At 35.2% G+C, this 21,561-nt stretch overlaps 1 protein-coding gene across 1 annotated transcript in view; it reads left to right on the forward strand.

The window, feature by feature from the left end:
- The window catches only part of EYS (eyes shut homolog), a 1,591,614-nt gene that overhangs the window by 1,103,725 nt on the left and 466,328 nt on the right, over nucleotides 1-21,561 (forward strand). The window lies entirely within an intron of this gene.

Here is a 21,561-nt window from a genome sequence, read left to right on the forward strand (position 1 = left end):
GGATATGTAGAAAGATATAGCCCCCTGGATACATGGATCTGATCGGGCCCTTGTTCTCACTAGGTCTACATTTAGTGTAGACTAGACTTTATATAGAATGATCAGCATTATTTTACTTTAAACTAAAATTTTGAGATTAAATTTGTTTTTTTTAAAGGGAAGATATTTATTCCATTCCCAAATGAGAGAAAAGCTTGTACAAAAGCCTTGATATGATCAAAGTTGGTAAATTTGAAGTTCAGAAAGAATACTAGTGTATATAGTAAATGAAGCAGAGAGTAGAACAGAGTGAGATGAAAATCCAGGCCATACAGTCATAGCAGTTAATTTTTGTAAATAATCCTTTAAGCAGGCAAACCATTTTCTGATACACATTTATTTTAAATCATTGGACTAAGTGGAAATGTAATCTGGAGGGATAATGTCCAGAAGCAAGACTAAGTTTTAAGAATCACCAAGAGAAATCTGCTGGCAACCAGTGCCTGAAATCCAGTCAGTTGGCAACAAAGTGTTTTCATAAATGGAAACATTTTGACCCCACCAAAAATCTACAAAGACTTTAAGTTTTAAAAGGTTGACCTTATATGAGCATGGATGTAGCTGGAAGAGAAGAAATGAATTACAGTCGGAATTTTACTTTCCTAGCAGGAAAAGGCATTTTTTACATTGTTCACTTCTTTGTTGCTCTCAACAAAAATAAAGGACATGCAAATAGTTTCCAAGCTGCAAAGGCTAAGTTCAGCCAGATGACTGAAAAATGCACTGAAAATATAATTTAATGTCTGGGAGACTTTCAGTATTTAAGAAAAGAACTTAAGAATGCCCATGACAGAGAAAAGGGTTTTAATTAAAATATGCCCACATAACTTGAAGAAAATAGAACTTAGGAGAACCAGGACCTTACAAAATGAATAAATTAAAAAATAAAATCTACACAAACTTATACAAAACTCTATAGGGGGAAAATCAGAGAAAATACAAAGTCACTTAAGGAGAACTTCAGAAAAAGGAGAGGGGGGAACCACAATTAGGGCAAACACAAGAAAGATAAAATTTCAGATTACTACTTTGAACTAACCTATAATGAAACTAAAGGAAATATGGTTTTTATGAAAAATAAATGGGGTAAGACAAGGGAATTTAAAATTGATTTAAAGCTTAATATGTGTGACCATTTCAATAGATATTAAAGGCATTCAATAAAATTAAACCTCTGACTATGATAAAGAGACTTAGCAAACTGGTTGTAGAATGAACCTGATGAGCAACATGTAAAAACATAGCCAAGAGTGGGGAATAGTTAAACTCTCAGCACTTCATTTTTCCAACTTTTCAGCACTCCACCCTTGTGGTGGTGAAGTTTCTAGCTACTGCAGTAAGATTAAAAAAAAAATAAAAGAAAATAAAAAAGATGTGGGGCACCTGGGTGGCTCAGTTGGTTAAGTTTCTGACTTCTGTTCAGGTCATGATCTCACAGTTGGTGAGTTCGAGTCTGTTGTTAGTACAGAGCCCACTTCAGATCCTTTGCTCCTATTCTGTGCCCCTTCCCTGCTCACACATGCATGCTCTCTCTCTCTGTCTCACACACACACACACACACACACACACACACACACACACACACAAATCAACATTACAAAAAAAAAAAGAGTTATATGGATTTGCTTAGAAGAAACAAGACTCATGGGTTGGCCTCATAGAAAACTTAAGAGAACATACAGAAATATTAACAGAACTAATAATATAGTATAATTAGTTTGCTGTAGATCAATACTAGAAAATCAATTGCATTTCTATATATTCATGCCCAAGTTTTATAAAATGCAGTTTAAGATGTAAATATAAAACATCTATAAATATTTATTATATGAATATTATGAGCATAGTAATATTATATAAGTATGCATATAATAAATAGGTATGTAATAAGAAAAATATGTAACATATATATGAGGAAAATTATAAAGCTTTATTTAAATATGTTAAAGAAGATAAGAAAACATCATGTTCTTAAACAGGGGTATTTAGTATAATAAAGATGCCTATTCTTCCCCAAATTTACATGTATGTAATAGTAATACATATATCATTACATATATATTCAGTACAATGCCAGTAAAATTCTTGATGGGTTTCTGTTTATTTTGGAGAAGAAAAAGCAGAGTGAATTGCTCTTATAGATAAGATATTACAAAACTTACAGTAGTGAAGAATGCATGGTATCATTTATAGTGTCAGCACAGGAATAGCAAAATAGCAGTGGAAAAATAAATGGGCATGATTTACTAAATGATTCTGAGAAAATTGATTTATCCTAATGGAAAAAAAAACACACAAAGTCTCACTGTACACAAAAATCAATTCCAGTTGAATTAAATTGTTAAAAAAGGTAAAATTATAAAGTTTAGGAATATATATATAGTATTTTCTCTATGATTTGATAGTAGGACAAACATTTAAAGCTTTAGATGAATAGATAGGAGACTATATCCAGATAAGTAAGACCACAAATCTTTAACATATATTCTAAAAATCAGTACATTTGATTTACTACAATTGAGAATGTCTGTCTCTCAAAAGACTCTATATAAAGTCGTAAAACAACCCACAATTTGTAGAACATATTTGTAACATAAAAAAGACAAACAGCCATTTCCCTGATGTTATAAATATCAGGCACTAATGAATAGGATAATTCAATAGCAGAAGTGACCAAAAGATACATGAAAAAATGCAACTACAAGTCACAATTAGGTATGTCATACAAACACTAGATAGGCAAAAATTTCACAAGTTTAACAGTAATGAGTATTGATAAGGATAAAGAGTAACGGTAGCTCATATACTACTGATAGAAATGTAGAGCCTATTTATTGTGTCACATTGGATATATGTAAAATCTAGACCTAGAAATTCCCCTTCTTGCTCTTGTATGTAACCACCAGGACACATGTATAAGAATGTTTCTAAGGTCGTTGTTCCTTACTCTGAAACAGTTGAAATAACCCAGGTTTCTCTTAACAGGAGTAAGGAAAAATAATATGTTAACACAGTATTAGAGAGTGATACAACTGAGTGAACTAGAGGTAAATGTATCAGTCTGCATGAATCCTAGAAATGATATTGATTGAAAACAAGCAAGCTACAAGTGAATAATATAGTATACACTTATTTTTTATATAAATTTAAAAAAACAGAAAAAAACTAAGCATTATGTTCTTTAGGTTAGGGTCAAAACAGAAGTGGAGAAAATCTAAAGGATAGTGAGGAGAAATTCACAACAGGGAATATTTGTGGTGGAGTATGAGGCAGGGGACTGGGACAGAGGGAAAGCACAAAGGAAACTTCATTGCTGTGGACTTTCTGTTTAAGTTATTGGGCTCACCGTTTTATTATTGTCCTTTAAAAGTTAAATATATATTGCATGCGGATATGCAACTGTATTCTTAATCAGTTATAAGTAATATAGTACCCCACTATGCTGCCGTGTGGTTTTTCAATAATATATCTCAGTTGTTATATAAAGCTGCTTTATTTTCATTAAATTCTAGTAGTCACTTATCCAGTCAGTTATACACTTCATTTAGTCACACTTTTTTGTGTTTTAGGTAGTTAGATTGGTCATATGTCCTATCTCTTAACTCTCAATACTCCAAGTAAATCTGTAACTATAAGTCTGCAAGGGCAAAAATTGCCCCCATATTTGCCATTATCTCTTCCTCACCTAGTGTAATGACTGGTGCTGTATTTCAGAAGGTTCTGTGAATATACATGGTAAATTACATGTGCAAGCCACTTTCTTGAATAGAACTCACAACAGCACTAAAATGAAAACAAGTCTCTTTGCTGCAGTGAACCAAACACACGGAGCAGCTCACGGGAAACTGCATGCAAATAACACTACCATTCTTTTTAGAAATGGTCAAATTGAAAATAAAAGTGTAAAGCTATATCTAAGCCAAAAATAATGATAAATAAGAAAGCTATATTTGGTGCTATTTAATCACTATTCATCCAATAAACTAGATAAATAAGGGTGCTCATTTAAATTAATTGCCTCATACGGGTGCCTGGGTGGCTCTGTCTGTTAAGCGTCTGATTTTGGCTCAGGTCATAATCTCATGGTTCATGAGTTTAAGCCCCACGTCGGGCTCTGTGCTGACAGCGCAGAGCCTGGAGCCTGTTTCAGATTCTGTATCTCTCTCTCTCTCTCTCTCTCTGCCATTCCCTTGCTCATGCTCTCTTGGTATCTCAAAAATAAAAAATAAACATTAAAAAATTTTTTCAATTAATTGCCTCAGAATAATTTTCCTCAAAGTAGGTTAATGTCATTTGATAAAGTACATGTTGTGTTAAACATTGTAAAGGATTATAACAGATTTTTAATGGAAATTATTTCTGTTTTTCAATACAAAGTCAAGCCATGTTTCTTGTAACATTTCTTGAAGGTAAACACTTAATAACTTGGTTAAATCTTACATATAAATGTACTTTTCAGTGAATAAAAATTGGTATCATTTAAAAAATATAACAGATATATTAGAGGCAATCATGGGATATAAAGAGAAAAACAATGCAATTTCAAAATTTAAGATAGCAAGACATAGAATCAATAATTAAGAAAAATAGAGTGTTACCCTAAAGAAATCTGTTGACAACAAATGTCCATCTTGTTTGACATCTTACAGCTATGTTCATTAGCTAACTTGACATCTCTACTTGGATTTTATTCTTAACAGGAATAAATCAAAATTAGAACAACCCTTGGAATGCATTTTCTTGTTTATTTTTTTCTTTGATTAGTTGGTTGCTTGGTTTTAGGTACCTTGCAAAGTTCAAGGGATTACTAGTTTTTCCTTTCCAGGCCCTAAAAAGTTAATTGGTTCCCTTTAGGGCAGGGAAATAGTATGAATCAGTCCAGGCTAGGATTTTCAACATGTTCACTTTATTTTCTACTTCTATTTTATTCTATGAAATAATAACTCTTGTGGTGTTTTCTTTGATTTCAACTGTCCCTTATAATGTGAATCCATTCCTTCTTAGATGAGGAAAGCAGTGAGGTTTCCTTGGTCAAGCTCTGTAATAAGCTGGTACCTGCTTCAAAGAGAAACTTTTTCTGACCATGATCCCAATGCCCTTTCCTAGCCTAGCTGAGTAAGTAACAGTGATGAAAGACAATTAAAGACAATAAATATATATCAAAACATCATGTTGTGCATCTTAAATTATACAACTTTTATATGTCAATCATACTTCAATAAAACTAGGAGAAAATCAGAACATTTTTTTCTCTTTTAAAGCAGTGAGAGAAATTACCAGCTCTTTAATAGAAACATCACATGCTAAAAGCCATACATATTTTTAAAGCCGAAGGAAGACAAGTGAATATTGTAGGATGCTCTCTTTTTTGCGAAATCAGTTCTAAAGTATCTTCTGGAAAGAGCTGGCAGGGACTGCAGTATCCTATGTTAGAGCATAAATGCAATAGCATTTATCAATTCCCTCTTTTCCCAAGAGGAAGAATTAAACGATGGCACATCTCTAAATACAAGCTCCTCAGCCTTAAAGTAGGATTGTCTCTAAGCATCTCCTGTAACACTGCCTCCTCACATTTTCCCCATTTTTGTAAATAGCACTCCAGTTTATTCAGTTGCCTGGATTAGAACCCTAAAGCAATTCTCAATCCCTTTCTTCCTTGTCACCAAAATTCTATTTATTATGAAGTGCTACGTATTCTATACTAATATATACTTCTAACCTATCCCTTTTCCCACTCATCATTTTCTTCCTCATTTGCTATACCATCATCACTACTGGGAGCACTCTTAACTTTTCCTAACTGATCTCCTTCTTCTATTCCACCTTCTCCAATATGTTCCCCATATAGCACTCAGAGTCATTTTTATATTGTTCCTTCACCATTAGGAAAGCAATACATATAAGCAATTTAAGTTGTCTAAAAGATCATATAGTAAGGATTATTCTTTCTTTCATCCCAGTTTTCTGTTCCCATTGTCCAGAATTCTTTCTCATGTACCCTCCCTGAATAGTCCAGCTATCCATTCATATACATACTCATTTTTCCAACTAAATGAGAACATTCTATAAACATTATTCTGTTTTGTGCTGGGTCTTAATTTATAAAGGTGATTAACTACCCAGAAAGGTCAGTGCCATTGAAAGAAAAGTTTACTGTTACTCACAGTTCCCCTAGTAATGAGAGGCATGGCTTCTCACTCCAGGTCACAAGAGGAACACCAGGTTTTGATGAGGAAGCAGAAAGTAGGAGTAGGGGAACACTTAGGCCACTACCTTTTTTGGGATTCTCCCAGGTAAGGCCAGGCAAGGCAGGGTAAATTGTTTAGGATTGGTGAGTTTAACTAATTTCATTGAGCTTCAGACTACAAGAGTGATCTCTAGTTGTCTGGCACATGGCCCTGGGGATGATTAAGGCAAAGCAATATTGTCACTCTGTGGTATACAGACTAGATAGGGCAGTTTAGTTAGTTTGCGTATCCCATGCATGTTTCTGGCTGGGTTTCTGCTGTTTCTAAGAATTGGCTAGCCTCATAAGGTGCAGTCTCTCCCCCCAGAAATGTTTTTAAATGTCAAATATCAGAAGATAAGGAAAATAAAACACATGATTAATACGCTGTTCTTTGATGTTATCATTTAATAATAGTTACCAAAGACCTTTTCATATTAGCACATAGAGATCATGTATCTTTTGAATAGCCATATAACATTTCATTTTATGAATATTCCATAATATATTTATGGATTTTTGGGTTGTTTGTAGTTTTCACCTGGGAAAAAATAATGCTGCAATTAAAATATCACCAATTATATATTTGCGTATAAGTGGATTAGTAAAATAAACTCCTAAAAGTGGAAAGATACTTGCTTTTAAATGCAAATTAACTAAATTCCAGAGAGAGGGTGCCAGTTCAATTTCCCCACCACTAGCATAAGACATCAAGATTCTCTAAGACCTCACTGTGAATTTTTCAAATTAATCAATTTTTCAAATCTCACCAGTCAGATGGCAGAGTTGCAAATATTGAATTATGAATAAAAATTTGAATGAAATTTCTCATGTTTGTAAACTATTCATACTTCTTTTTCTGTTTCATTGTGTTCTGACCTTTGGTTATTTTTCCATTGGATAATTGGTATTATATTGATTCATCATGTATATTTGAAGTAGAAATTAAAGTTTTTATTTAATCAAATTCATTATTATTTTTTTTACCTTTGGCTTCTGGTTTTGTGGCTGGTTTTAACAAGGTTTTCTTTGTTCCAAGGTGTTTTTGTTGATGACTATGTAGTCTTTCTATGCCATCATGGTTTTGTTGTATTTTGTACATTAAGGTTTTTAATTCCACTGGAAATTATTTTGCTGTAAAGACACATCTAGTGGGGATGCGAGGAGGAAAAGAATAGGGCTTAATTACAGTTGTTGGTGAGGGAGCAGTTCAGGATAATGGAAGAGAAAATAGCCCTGGTGGACAAAACACATGGATGGGAAGAGAAGGGAAGATATAGGGGTGGCAGAAGTTGGTATGAAGAGAAAACGATAATAGGGCAGGAATGAGAGGCACAGAGCCCACAGGTACTCTTCATATCAGGATCAGATTTTGATGTATGAGGAAGACATCTTTAACTATTTTCCTTATATGGCACTGGCTGTTATTATAATACAGTAGTTCAGAACTCATTGAATGTTGCATTGCAGTGTTGATTTCATGCAACATTTCCTCTCAAAAAAATAAAAGGTAGGATAAATAAATTTCATGAGAGCATTAAAAAAAACCATTATTTGACTGAATGTCTTTAGGTTCTTCAAAAACTAAATGTGCTACAGAAATAAAACAGCACCTCATTTTTTAGCAGCTTCAAGAGCATAATTATTTTGAAAAGTGAATACTAAAATCATGCAAAGTGTGACCATTTTGATTTTCTCTAGCTTTTTTACACACAATACACAGCCCATTAGCAAACGTTTTCTTACAAACAAGAATTGTAGTGATAGCCTTAGTGGTCACTAGTGGTTACTATCATTTTATCTGTGTAGTACTTTGAACTTCTTCTGCTGCTGTCATCCTATTGTGCTCTAATCTGGCAGGGTTTTATTGAATACCCCAATGCCTGGTTAAGAACTTCAGGTTAGCCCGTGTGCCCTACAGTGATGTGGGTGACTCCTCTGACAGATGTGACTGCACAAGGGCCTCGTTCACTAATGCCCTGATTACACCTGTGTTCTGGATGAGTGAGGTTGCCATAAATCTAACCTCCATGTAAGTGAAGTGTCACTATGACATTTCATCAGATTTTGCCTTTAACTGACTTGCCTTTTTTTAAAGCCAAAATTGGGGTATAAGATCTTAAATCAGCATCAGTTCAGTAACACTCTTTAAAAAGTACTTTGTAATAATGGAACTGTAAACTCACTGAACTGAAGACAGTTCCACCCTGAGGAATATAATTTTTATTACACTTTTGCTGACTGGTAAAACGTTACTCAGTTGTGTTTGTTTTGTTTTGTTTTTCCTTTTTTTTTTTTTTTTTTTTTTTTAAGCTAAGCACTCTTTATTGTTCTGCTTTTCAACCGGAATACTTCACTAACCTCTCACTCAAATATAAGACACTGTTGCTGAAGTATTACCTATGTATTAATACTAACCTAGAGCTCAATCATATTTGAATTTTGAAAAACCCATTCACTAGTGAATTAATTGAATATTTAGTATCTGGGTGTTATGAACTTACAATTTGGAGAGGTAAAATTAGAAACTGAATTAGATAATGCAAGTTGATTCTCTTAGTGTTTTATAACTCTTTGTAACTCTTTGTTTCCTCTTGATTCTCATTGTAATATATAAACACCTAAAAAGTAGACATATTTGCAGTTCCTACAAAAGAATGCAATTTCAAGTCATTAATTTATTCAACATTCTTTAATAGACTCTTCTTTGCTGGGTTCTCAAAATGTAGAGAGGAGAGCTGTGCAGTGCCTGTCTCCATGTTTTCAGAACTAGTAATAACTTCGCTGCTTCTGAATGGAAAGAGAAAAGTGGTGTAGAGCAAAAGGGGACAGGATTGAATCAGAGAGACAGTTTCACAGTGTTGCTCAAGGTCATGCTGTGCACATCAATTCCTATAACCTCCATTGCTTCATCTTAAAAAAAAAAGGTATAACTTCTACTGTGCTTACTTTACTATTTTTATTTTTGAAAATTAAATGAGATGCTGAAGTAAAAACTACTACTATAGCATTTACCTACTATTTACAAAGAAAAGTAGTACTACTACTTATGTTAAATTTTAAGCTACACATCCCACAATGGGATATCAATGCTGCAAATATGCACATACTTGGAGAGCCTGTCACAACACATTATTTTAAAGTATTTAGGTAATTTTAAAAGAGAATCAGAGAGAATATATTATTGCAAAGTGTTCATCATAAACTAAGAATCAGTTTGGTTTATCTACTAATTACTCATTACATATTTTAAGAAAACTTCTTTTTCTTTAAATATGAAATTTATTGTCAAATGCAACACCCAGTGCTCCTCCCAACAGGTGCCCTCCTCAATGCCCATCACCCACCCTCCCCTCCCTCCCACTCTCCATCAACCTTCAGTTTATTCTCAGTTTTTAAGAATCTCTTATGGTTTGGCTCCCTCCCTCTCTAACTTTTTTTTTTTTCCCTTCCCCTCCCCCATGGTCTTCTGTTACTACAGAGATCAAGGGACTAAGAGATATGCAGGAAGAGCTAAAAAATGCTATAAATGAGGTGCAAAATAAAATGGAGGCGGCCATAGCACAGATTGAAGAGGCAGAGGAGAGACTAGGTGAATTAGAAGATAAAACTATGGAAAAAGAGGAAGCTGAGAAAAAGATAAAAAAATCAGGAGTAAGAGGGGAGAATTAGAGAACTAAGTGATGTAATCAAATGGAACAAAACAGAAGAAAACTTCTAATGTTACGAGTATCTGGATAACTATCCCCACTCATAACTGTTTGAGTGATTAAACCAACTAACAGGGAATGTGGAGAGAAAGAGCTAGGGGGAAGGAAGGTATATTTATAATTTTTTTAACCATTTAATTTTGCTTAACCCCAAGAAGTCTTGATCAAGGCAACACTTAAAATAAGAAGAGTTATTTTTAGTGAATACCTGTTATGATCCAGATATTGTACTAAGCACTTTATGTACAAATCTCATTAATTCTTACAACACTGTGAAATCCACACTGTTAGGGAAGTTAATTGACTTGCCAGAATTCACACTGGTAATGAGAAGCACTCATATATGACTAACAGCAGTATACTTTTTAAAATTTTATAATTCTAAAATATATTCTTTGGTAAATTTTCCTTGATTTTTCTATTTTCAATTTCTGATCACTGCCTGGTCAAAATAAGTTTGTCGAAAGAGATAAGACTATACCATGTTCTAGAAATTATTTTTCAGGTGTCTAGAAATCATGGGAATTTTATGTTTGGGTCCAGGAGGAGCCCAAAAGGCACAGTTCAAAATTAAGATATTTTAGCATCGGGTCAGGACACTTCATAAAAATTAAGACCAATTGTGATCAAGTTATAATTCCCAAGTTTGAACTAGACTATATTTAGCTGTTTTATCAACATGATATTGGTCTTCTCTTCCCAGCTTTCAATTTGTTGTGAAAAACTGGGACTTCTAGAATAAGAAATATACGTGGAAAGAAAAAAAAGTATTATATAAAATGCATTTGTGGTCTTAAATGGCATGTGGTTACCAATCTCTGACCTAAACCATTCTATTAAATTTTCCAAGATAATAAAGAATAAAAAAAATGAATAAATATAACACCCACATTCTGTGGCTTAAGTTTTCAGAGAAAAAAATAATTCTAGGAATAACAAAAGTGGACTGAGAAAATTGCCAAATTAATTTTGTTGACCACAGTAAAATATTAGAAAATATTTCTTGGCTTCTTCATTGTGACAGATGGGTTGTAAAGTTTCTTAATTTACAATGTCTCCTTGTTTCCATGCCCTTGGCCATGTTACTTAGCAGCTCCTCCCATGAAGAAGTGATATCTATTTTCCCACCCTTGAATCTAAGTGGTCCTTGTGACTTGCTTTTTCCATTATTATGCAGCAAAACTGAACATGGTACCAGTTCTAAGCCTAAGCTTCAAAAGGTATTACACATTTCCATTGCTTTCTTGAATGTCCTGTGACCAGTGACCATCATGTAAATAAGCTCTGATTAGTCTGCTGGACAATGAAAGAACATATGGAACAGTAATGAGTTGTCCCAGTTGAGGTCATGTTAGATTGTTTGACCTAACAACCAAAGCAGTAGCTGTCTAAGGTATCCTGAATGAATCTTGGTATAAGATATTACTGCCTAGCTGAATCTGGTCCAGATTACCAACACATAGAATTGGGAGCCCAGTTAGTTGTTTTAGAGTGGTTTGGTGTTAACTAACTGAACTAATAATTCACTTTTAAGTAGTTCAAGGTCAAAAGGTTCCCTTTAAACATGAAAACTGGGCAGGCTTCCAGCTACCATACAGACACTGATATTTTAACTCACTAGAGTACTGAATTTTCCATTTAGTGTTAACTAAACTTGATAAAAGTTTAGTATTAACTTTAGTGTTAACTATGCAACATATAAAAGTATAGATTTGGAATGTAAAGATATAACCTGTCTTGGTAGGTAGGTCTCCAAATTAAAGCATTCATTAAGGGCAATGATAAGAAGATATAGTAGTGCATATCTGAAGTCTTAGTTTTTACAGTGCCCTACTTTTATTCAGAAAAGATGCCATCTCATTCTTCATAGATCCACAAAATCAGAAAAGATTTAGATCCTAGGTTTTGGGCTACTTCCTTTAGGAATCACACTATGTTCTGGTTCTACACTTAATAAGGGACTGTTTTTTCATACCAGCATATCATTGGGCAATGGTCAGAGCTAAGGGAAATTCCCATATCCCATCAGTTAGCAAATACTGGATATAGGCATGGTTTTATTTATCAGGGGATGAATATTGATGAATTAAAAACAATAATAATATAGCTTTTATGAAAAAATATTAAAATGCAAGAGAAAACAGACATCACCTTGAAAAGGGAAGAACACCTCTAAAATGTGGTCTACTTTAGGATCTAGGAAAAATGTGTCACATTAAATCAAATTCGAAAAGTTATGAAATAGGACATAATGTCATAAGGGAAGAACAAGCTGGCTTAAAAGGACAAGAAGATGAGATACAAAGTCAACAGACTGAGATGAAAAGGATTCTAGGTTAGATCAGAAAGGATTGCAGTAGAACTAAAATTGCAGAATTTTAAGTAAAATACCCACTGAGTGTACTGAAGAATGTTAGTGACTTGAGAAGATCAAATTGATGAAGTTTTGGGGTGATGGAGGGGGGGTTCATGGGGTCTGGAGCCAACAGCTGAGAAAAAATTCTTGAAGACGTTTTTGGTGCAAAAAGGTGATTTTATTAAAGCATGGGGACAGGAAGAGCTGCACTGGGGTCCTGATGGGTAACTCATTATATACTCTCAGGTTGGGAGGGGGTCAAGGGTAGAGTAAGTCTCTAAGGAATTTTGGAAGCAAGGTTTCCAGGACCTTGAGGGGCTAGGCGTTGCTAGGGAAATGCCATTTATTACCATTTAATACAACCTCAGTCATGAGACCCTTCAGATGTGTATCACAGGGCCATAAGCTTGGAGTATAATTGCCAGCATATATTCTGGGTGAGTTGAGATAAAGGAAGTTGACTTAGAGGATCCTTGAGGTTGGGACAATGTTGAGCTAAGCTTCTCTTTTGCCCCCAGCCAAGTGTCATCTTTCAGGCAGCTGAGCTCTTAGAGGGAGGTCACTCTGTCGGTCTCAAGGATTTTTCAGTGGGTTTTAGGCAGTAAAGGAATTTAATTTTTCATTTGCCTTAATTTCCCACGTTACCATGGCAAGCACTTAAACACCTTTCCTTTATTCTTTGGTAGCTGGGAGTGTCCCAGGAATATCACACATATTCCACCTTGGGAATGGGGTGGGGTGGGGGGTGATGCCAGCCTGTATTTTGCCCTCAGCCTGCCTCGTGCTCCCTCATCAAAATCAGTTGAGAAAAACCGTCAGAAGTATCCCCACTTGTGAATGGAACTTACAAATTGTCGAACTAGAATTTAATTTTTTTTTTAATGTTTATTTCTTATTGAGGGAGAGGGAAGGACAGCACAAATGGGGAAGGGGCAGAGAGAAAGGGAGACACAGAATCTGAAGCAGGCTCCAGGCTCTAAGCTGTCAGCACAGAGCTGGACACAGGGCCCGAACTCACGAACTGTGACAACAGGTCCTGAGCTGGAGTCGGATGCTTAACTGAGCCACCCAGGTGCCCCTCAAACTAGAATTTAAACCAAGACAGTCTTACTCCAGAAAATCATGCTCTTGGTACCAATATAATAATGTTGCCCCAGGGCATCTGGGTGGCTCAGTCCGTTAAGAGTGTAACTTCAGCTCAGGTCATGATCTCATGGTTCCTGAGTTTGAGCCCCGCATCAGGCTCTGTGCTGACAGCTCAGAGCCTGGAGTCTGCTTCGGATTGTGTGACTCCCTTTCTCTCTCTGCCTCTCCCCCACTCGTGCTCTGTCTCTCAAAAATAAATAAACATTAAAAAATTAAAAAAAATAATGTCCCTTTTTTCTGAAAACTCAAGCCTTTAAAAAGAAAACTTTCTGGTGCTGAAAAAAAAAAAAGCTGTGTAAGAAGATAAAAAGAGTTTTCTAGATTCTGGCCCAAGTTAATGAAAAGGGAGTCATACTAGGTAAGTCTTAGAAAAATTGTTCACATTGAAGGGATAGGTTTAGAATGTTATAAAAACCCAGGTAGGAAACAAAACACAACAAAATAAGGTTCCTTTCAAGATAATAAAAAGTTTGTGCCTTAGAATTTTTCTCTCCAATATTAAATGCCAAAAGAAAACCAAGTAAATCCAGGTAAAGAAAGGTAAGGTGGGGGATATGGCAAAAATATATGAAAAACTCTTATTCATGCACTAATGAAATACAAATATAATTTTTATACATATATTACTCCTATAACACCTATTTTTTAATGCTCAAAGATGTATTCCCAGGGGCGCCTGGGTGGCTCAGTTGGTTAAGCAACTGACTTTGGCTCAGGTCGTGATCTTGCAGTTTGTGGGTTCAAGCCCCGTGTCAGGCTCTGTGCTGACAGCTCAGAGCCTGGAGCCTGCTTCAGAATCTGTGTCTCCCTCTCTCTCTGCCTCTCTCCCACTTGCACGCTCTCACTCTCTCTCTTTCTCAAAAATAAATAAACATAAAAAAAAGATGTATGCCCATAAACTAAAAACGAGCATTTGAAAGGAATAGTGCTTCTATTGAATCATTTAAACATAAATACTGTAAATATTATTATAAAAATGGATGTGAAATGACACAAATAATCCCAAAATGAATATACGTAATATAAGAATAGTTGAACAAATGTTTAGGATTCTAAAGCTCAGATACTGTTTACAAATACTGGGAAATGAAATGAGTCCTGTGTGTGGGTATCAGCTTGGTGGTGGAGAAAGCAGTAAAATTGCTTTACTGTAAAGGGAGAAATGATGTAATCAAAAATCACTTTTGAAATAAATGTAAATACATTATGTAAAGTGTTAGAAAACCACAGACAGAATTACATTGAAAATTTCATCTCACTTAAATGAGGTTTATACAGGTAATCATGAATAACCTAATATCAGGTACATAGTTATACCACCAGTAGTCCCTAAAAGAAAATTATAACAGGCAGGATCATCTTAATAGATACAAAAACAATGCAGCTTATATCACTAACATCCTTTTGATTAAACCTCATAGAAAACAGGAAGAATACTTAATGATTCAGACCATATTTTAAGTAAACAGAACATCATAGTCAGTGATAAGATGCTAATGAGACTAAAAAAAAAGTGCTACTGAAAATTAAGAAGAGAAATTCTGCTTCAACTACCGTTTACTGTTGTGGAAGAGCTTTGAAATAAGACAAAAACATAAATAAGACAATGAAACAAGACAAATGTAAATAAGAGATATAAATGATAAAATAAATACAACATAGTTTTTATTTACATTTTATAACTCAAATATAAACCTGAAATCTAGCAGAATTTTTTATTTTTAATAAAAAATCATCTTAATAATGATATACAAAAAAACTCAACAAAATTTTACATATTCCAGTTAACTAAAGGTTATTGTAGCAAAGATGATCTATATGACAACAGAACAAAAAGCATATAATTTCTAGGAATAACCCTCTTAAGTAGTGTGAAAGACCTATTTCAAAGTAACTGGTAGGATATTGCTAGTAATTGTATAGGAACTTGAATAAATAGAAAACAAGTGGGGAAATTTAATAGCATAAGTATTCAAAGTTTGTGATTACCAAAGAAATACAAGAACTACTGTATAACATGACTGGAAAACTAGAAGGTATACCAGTTCCAGTTAGAATTAAATTGACCTGTGAATGACACAAGACAAACAAAACACCTGGCTAAAAAAAAAAAAAAAAAAAAAAATTGAAGTTTTATTCACCTGTTAATGTAAGAAATAACCTGGCTGTTGTGACAACATCATCATCACCCTGAATCCAGGCTCCTTAACTAGTTGCTCTGCCATCCTCCCCATGTTGCTTCCACCTCATGCTTTTAGATAGCTTGTTGATCTCTGGCAATCCTAGCTTTATTCCAGCAAGAATGAGGTAAAAACAATGAGGAGAATGCCCACTCCATTGAAGAGCACCTCCCAGCATTTCACATCTTCCTTTTTACCTCACATTAACTAGAACTTAGTCACATTGGAATACTTAATATCAAGAAAGGCTGAGAAATATAGTCTTTCCTTTAGTGAATAGAAAGGCTTACTAGGGGAAAAAATATCAGAGATTATTAAGGAAAAATATATAGTCTCTTCAATAGGCACATAGAGGAGATAAAATGTTGAAATGCTTCTAGATATGTATTTTGTTTTGATGTTTTATGAAATAACAGTAGAGATGAGAAATATTCATCTGTCTCTGTAAAAGAAGGAATTGCTCTATCAAAAACATTTTTTTCATCAGGCAGAGTTAAACAGGCAAGGAAGAGTTCACTCAAGACTATTGCAATAGGGGAGAGCGATTGAACTCCACTCTGCTGAGACAAAACACACAAACGTTTAAGTTCTGTAGACAGCTAGTAGAAAATTAGTAGAGGATATTAATGGGTAGGTTAGTGTAATTAAGCAATCTGTGTTTACTCTTTGGCACTAATCTCAATTACACTCCTAACTTCCTGGAGACACTGGCATCTACTTCATTGATGATTACATTTCAAAGGGATGACTCCCAGGTCCTTGAGAAAGATGGTCCTGGTAAGAGGCTGGGAGAAGGTTTACATCTCAAAGGGACAGAAAAAAAAAAAAAAATTTACAGTTCAATGTCTTCTAAACAAATGCCCTAACAAAAAAGGGAGGTCAGAGCCCTATAGTCTAGAAGCCAGTTTAAATGTAGTCAAACTGAAGAAAACATTAAGGCCATCTTAGTCGTAACTTTATTTCAGATATAATAGGGCTGGGAACAAGAACAGGCAGTGGGGTAGGGTAGGTGGTTGAGCAATTAATTATACAACAGTAAAATTGCGGTCTCAGACTTAGCTTTTACAATTTCTAAATATAATATTTGCTCCTCAGATATACCTGGAAGAACAGCTCTTTAAATGAAGAGGACTTTGCCATGGATGCTAATTTGGGGCCTGTAAAAGAAATGGGAGTTAAGCTCCAGATAACTTCAAATAGCTACAAAAAAATAGGGGCTCTGGGGCACCTAGGTGGTTCAGTTGGTTAAGCTTTCGACTTGATTTTGGCTCAGGTTGTGATGTCACAGTTACACAGTTCAATTCGTGGGATTGAGTACTGGGCTCCAGGCTGACAGTATGGAACCTGCTTGGGATTCTCTTTCGTGTCTGTCTGTCTGTCTGTCTCTCTCTCAAAAATAAATAAACTTAAAAAAAATAGGGGCTCTGTACCAGAAGGTGAGTACCCAAAAGGATCACTTCAATTTATTACATAAAATGCTGTTACCATATAAGCATAAACAAAGTCTGGTCCAAATGACCCAGAGTATTGATCTAACTGAATTCCCTTTAGATATTGGGCTGACAAAGTACTGATATGGAATATTGCTCTGGTAGTGTGTTGGGTGCTGAGTTAGGTGTCTGTGGGGGTATGATATGGGGGAGATTGTATAAGCAAATGCCTCGAGACTTATATTCATAAATAGCTAACTATAATGAGCTTTGTATTAAAAAATATTCTAGAATGTGAGCAGGCTAGAATTACTGAGACCTTTTTTTCACTGTTTTGTAAGTTGATCTCTATACACCATAATGTAGTGATTTAGTATCTTGAGGTAAATGCTACTAGACTATTTTTCCTTTGTGTCATAATTGTGCTGACTTAGAAAAGGATAACGCTTGAATTATCCCTTATGGCATAATGTTGCTATTTGGAGCAGCTTTGTCTTTAAATTATGTAACCTGTATCCAAGAATCACATTTTTCCTCGTGTTTGTTTTCGTTTTTCCACCTTATCCTCTGAGTTAGCATGGTAAAGCACAAGGCCTTTTCTGAGTTTGCATTAAACAATGTGGAAATTTCTGTGACATATTTCCTCTCGAGTTAGCAATCCGTGGGTTTCAGTGTCCTTCTCATTAGGCCAGTCTAGGGTGTTCACTATCCAGCTGCTTTAAAATTCTGGAGTTTACTATTGCAGGGGATTTACACTAGATTTTGCCTCAGAGTGAGTCCCCTTTACAACAAATTGTGCCACCTGAAAATTTGAAATTTGAAATGGACAGCCTGTTTCATATTGTACCTTCATACTGTTTAATTCTTGCTTACTCTCAAATATAACATTTGAATCTAACTCTTGATGTAGAGGAAAGGTGAAGTAGACTGACTGAAGGGATAAATACTTATAGCTCTTTAAGCTGTCATGTCATTCTGCAGCCTAAGAATACCAGTAGGCTTCCTGTGGTACAGTGGTCATGTCAAAATTCTGTACCAGTTTGTAGAAGGTAAGAGGATATTTGAAAAATGACACAGAATTCCAAAATCTCCCTTGATCCCTTCACCTTGACAGAATCAGAATCTTTCTGCTAACCAAGAATTAAAGTCTTCGGAATCTGTAGTCACAATGTAAAATTGGAATAGTGATCACTCTTACTGTTGTTGTCGCCGTCATCATCATCACCATCATAATCATTGTTTGTACTGTTTATTGCAGACCTGGGGTGGGAATATTCCTGGGTAGGAATTACACCAGGCAGTAAAGTAAATTACACCAGTAGTCACTTCTTGACAATTAGAGAAAGGACATACATAATCCTATTCCATGAACTAAAATGTATTGTCAGCCCAATAGTACACATACTTTGCTTGATGCTGAAGGTACAAAGGTACATAAGTTATGGGACTTGCCTTTGTATTTATAGTTTATAGAGAGAAACAGACACACAGGAATGATTGCAATCATATCACATGTACCATAGTGACACAGAGGAGAGGATTCAGATCAGCTTGAAAATTGAGGCCAAGGTGATCCTTGTAGAAGAATAAGAATATAGATTAAAATGGGTGAAAGGGGAGTTACCTTTTATATACATGAAAGAGAACCCTGCTAGAAAGCAATCATCAGCTACTTCATTATAACCTCTTAATCAATTACTTAGATGAGAAAATTCTGTAGGTTGGTATTTTTGAAGCCCTGGAGAATGGATAGATTTTGAAAAATAGGGAAGGACATATGCAAAGTTATAGGGAGCAAACTCTTAGAAAAAACTGGACTTCTAGAGCAATATCCCAGAGACAGGATGTGGGACGTTTGCAACATGACAAGTAGACAATTTTGTTTAGAGCAGAGAAAAGGATACAGAAAATGTATCGGTGTCAATTACCTTTCTGGTTATTTTTATATTTCATGTCATTAAATATAACTTATAACTTGTATAGTATTATCTACCTATGAAAAATGAGAAAATTCAAGTCAGAATGTAAAGCAAAGGCAGTCAGTGGGCACACAATTATATTTTGGATTTTGAGCCACCTGAGTGGCTTAGTTAAGCATCCGATTCTTGATTTTGGCTCAGGTCATGATCTCACAGTTCATGAGATCAAGCCCTAGTTAGGATCTGTGCTGATGGTGCAGAGCCTACTTGAATTTTCCCTCTCCCTCTCTCTCTGCCTCTCTCTCTCTCTCTTTCTCTCTCTCTCAAAATAAATAAATAAACTTAAATCAAAATTAAATTTACTAAGCTTTGTTGTATTGGTTAGAAAGGAAATTAAAGATTGTGAGAACAGTTACAGAATTATTTCAGTAATCCAAATTCAGTGGGATTTAAGCTTAAATGGCAGAGAATAAACAATATAAAAAGAAATGAGGAAAAGGAAATATAAGCCAAAGATATTCCAAAGTTTTTCCGTTTGAATGAATGAAAACCAAGAGTTAACTCTAAAAGAAAACTCCTTTATTGAAGGAGAGTAGGTTTTGAGTGTTGCTAAGATATCAGAAAAGACATGACCTGATAATGACAAGATATGACACTGAAGTTCTGGATAGGCAATGAAGGAGAAATAGAATTGGGAATTTTCAGTGGAGAGAGAGAGATTTATTTCTTACCTATCATGATGCAGCTATTTGCGTAGCTCTCATTACCTTGATCTCTCTGGCCCTATTGGGCACACGCGTCAAAGGCAGCATTTATTGTTAAACCCATAAATGGGAGGTTATGTCCCCTACCTCCCTTTCAGTCCTTCATACTTGATTAGTTCAGAATGGCAAATCTAACTACTGCCATTGCTATTGATGGCCTTGTGTGCTCCTCTGTAGATGGGCATCGTACAGGCTTCTTAATAGCTTGACTACAAGACAGATGATCCTCAGCAACTACTCAGCATGTTTAAGCAGAGTTTCCCTTTTCTTCTGCTTCTTTGTCTTTTTTTCCTTTGCACTTCAGCAATAGAAAGAGAACTGGTAGGGCTGGAAGGAAATTGGAGCCAAATCCGTAGGAGCCTCTTAAATGAAATATCAAGCACTAGCTCCTCAGCATAAGTGGTTTCCACATAGCCATTCATTGTGAGCCCCTGCTGGGGTGAACCAAAGTGTCCAGTGAATTGGACGTGCTTAGCTCTATGGCCTGAGATCAGTCTTAGGAGAAAGGTCCTAAAAGCAAACACATTTAAACATGAGTTGATTTTCACTGTCCAATTGTTTGTTTGCTGCCATGAAAGAATTAAATCACATATATCCCAAATTTATGAAGATCAAATGAAATAGGTAGTGGAAAATTATACAACAAATCTGCAAAAAATGAGTTGATTTAACATATTGATAAGTGTAATTTCAAATTCTAAGTGTATGTAAACCTTTACCCATATTGAGTATAAAGATTATATTCGTAATACTTAGGAAAATATTTTTGGATTACACTGTTTATAATAAGTTATCTCAAATTTTGATATGATAAAATATAAAAGAATATCAACTATTGAATTAGTAACCTTTATAGTTACACATAGGAATATATAAAATATATTTTTATCTGGGATAAATATCTGTTTATCTGGGAAGCCAGTGAGCTTTTCTTACTACATGGTATATATTAGACTTCTCCAGAGAAGCAGTACCAACAGGGTATATGTATATGTATATGTACATGTACAGGTATAGGTATATAAATATGTATATGTATATGTATGTGTGTGTACACGTATATGTATTAGATATCTAAAAGGAGAAATACTAAGGAAATCAGTTCAAGCCATTATGGATGATAAGATATGCATGATCATGCTCTCTGCAAGCTGGAGAAATAGGAAATACAATGATATAATTCAATTCGAGCCCCAAGGCCTGACTAATGGATGGCCACTGGTGTAAGTCCAAGAGTCTGAAAATTTGAGAACCTGAAGCTTCAGTGTTGAGAGGAAGAGATGATGGATGTGCACCCAAGAAGAAAGAGAATTTCCCCTCCTCTGTCTTTTTGTTCTAGTAGGGTCCTCAATAGACTGGATGATGTCAGCTATATTGGTGCAGGTGGATCTTCTTTACTCAAGTCTACTGATTCAAATACTAATCTCTTCTGGGAGAATCCAGTCATGGTCTCTTCAGGCTGCTGTAAAAAACTACCACAGACTGGGTAACTTATGAACAACAGACATTTATTTCTCATAGTTCTAGTGGTTAGGAAATACAGGATCATGCAACTAGCAATTTGGTGTTTGGTTAGTGAGGACTTCTTGGTTCAGAGATGGCTATCTTTTAACTGTGTCATCACATGATGGAAGAGACTGGGAGCTCTGTTGAGCCTCTTTGGTAAAGGCACTAATCCCATTCATGAGGGCTCCACCCTCATGTCCTAATCACCTCCCTAGGGCCCTTCCTCCTAATTCCACCACCTCGTGTGTTAGCATTTCAACCTGTGAATTTTGGGAGAACACAAAC

Source organism: Acinonyx jubatus, chromosome B2 (assembly GCF_027475565.1).
Source record: "Acinonyx jubatus isolate Ajub_Pintada_27869175 chromosome B2, VMU_Ajub_asm_v1.0, whole genome shotgun sequence".
Taxonomy (NCBI): Eukaryota; Metazoa; Chordata; class Mammalia; order Carnivora; family Felidae; genus Acinonyx; species Acinonyx jubatus.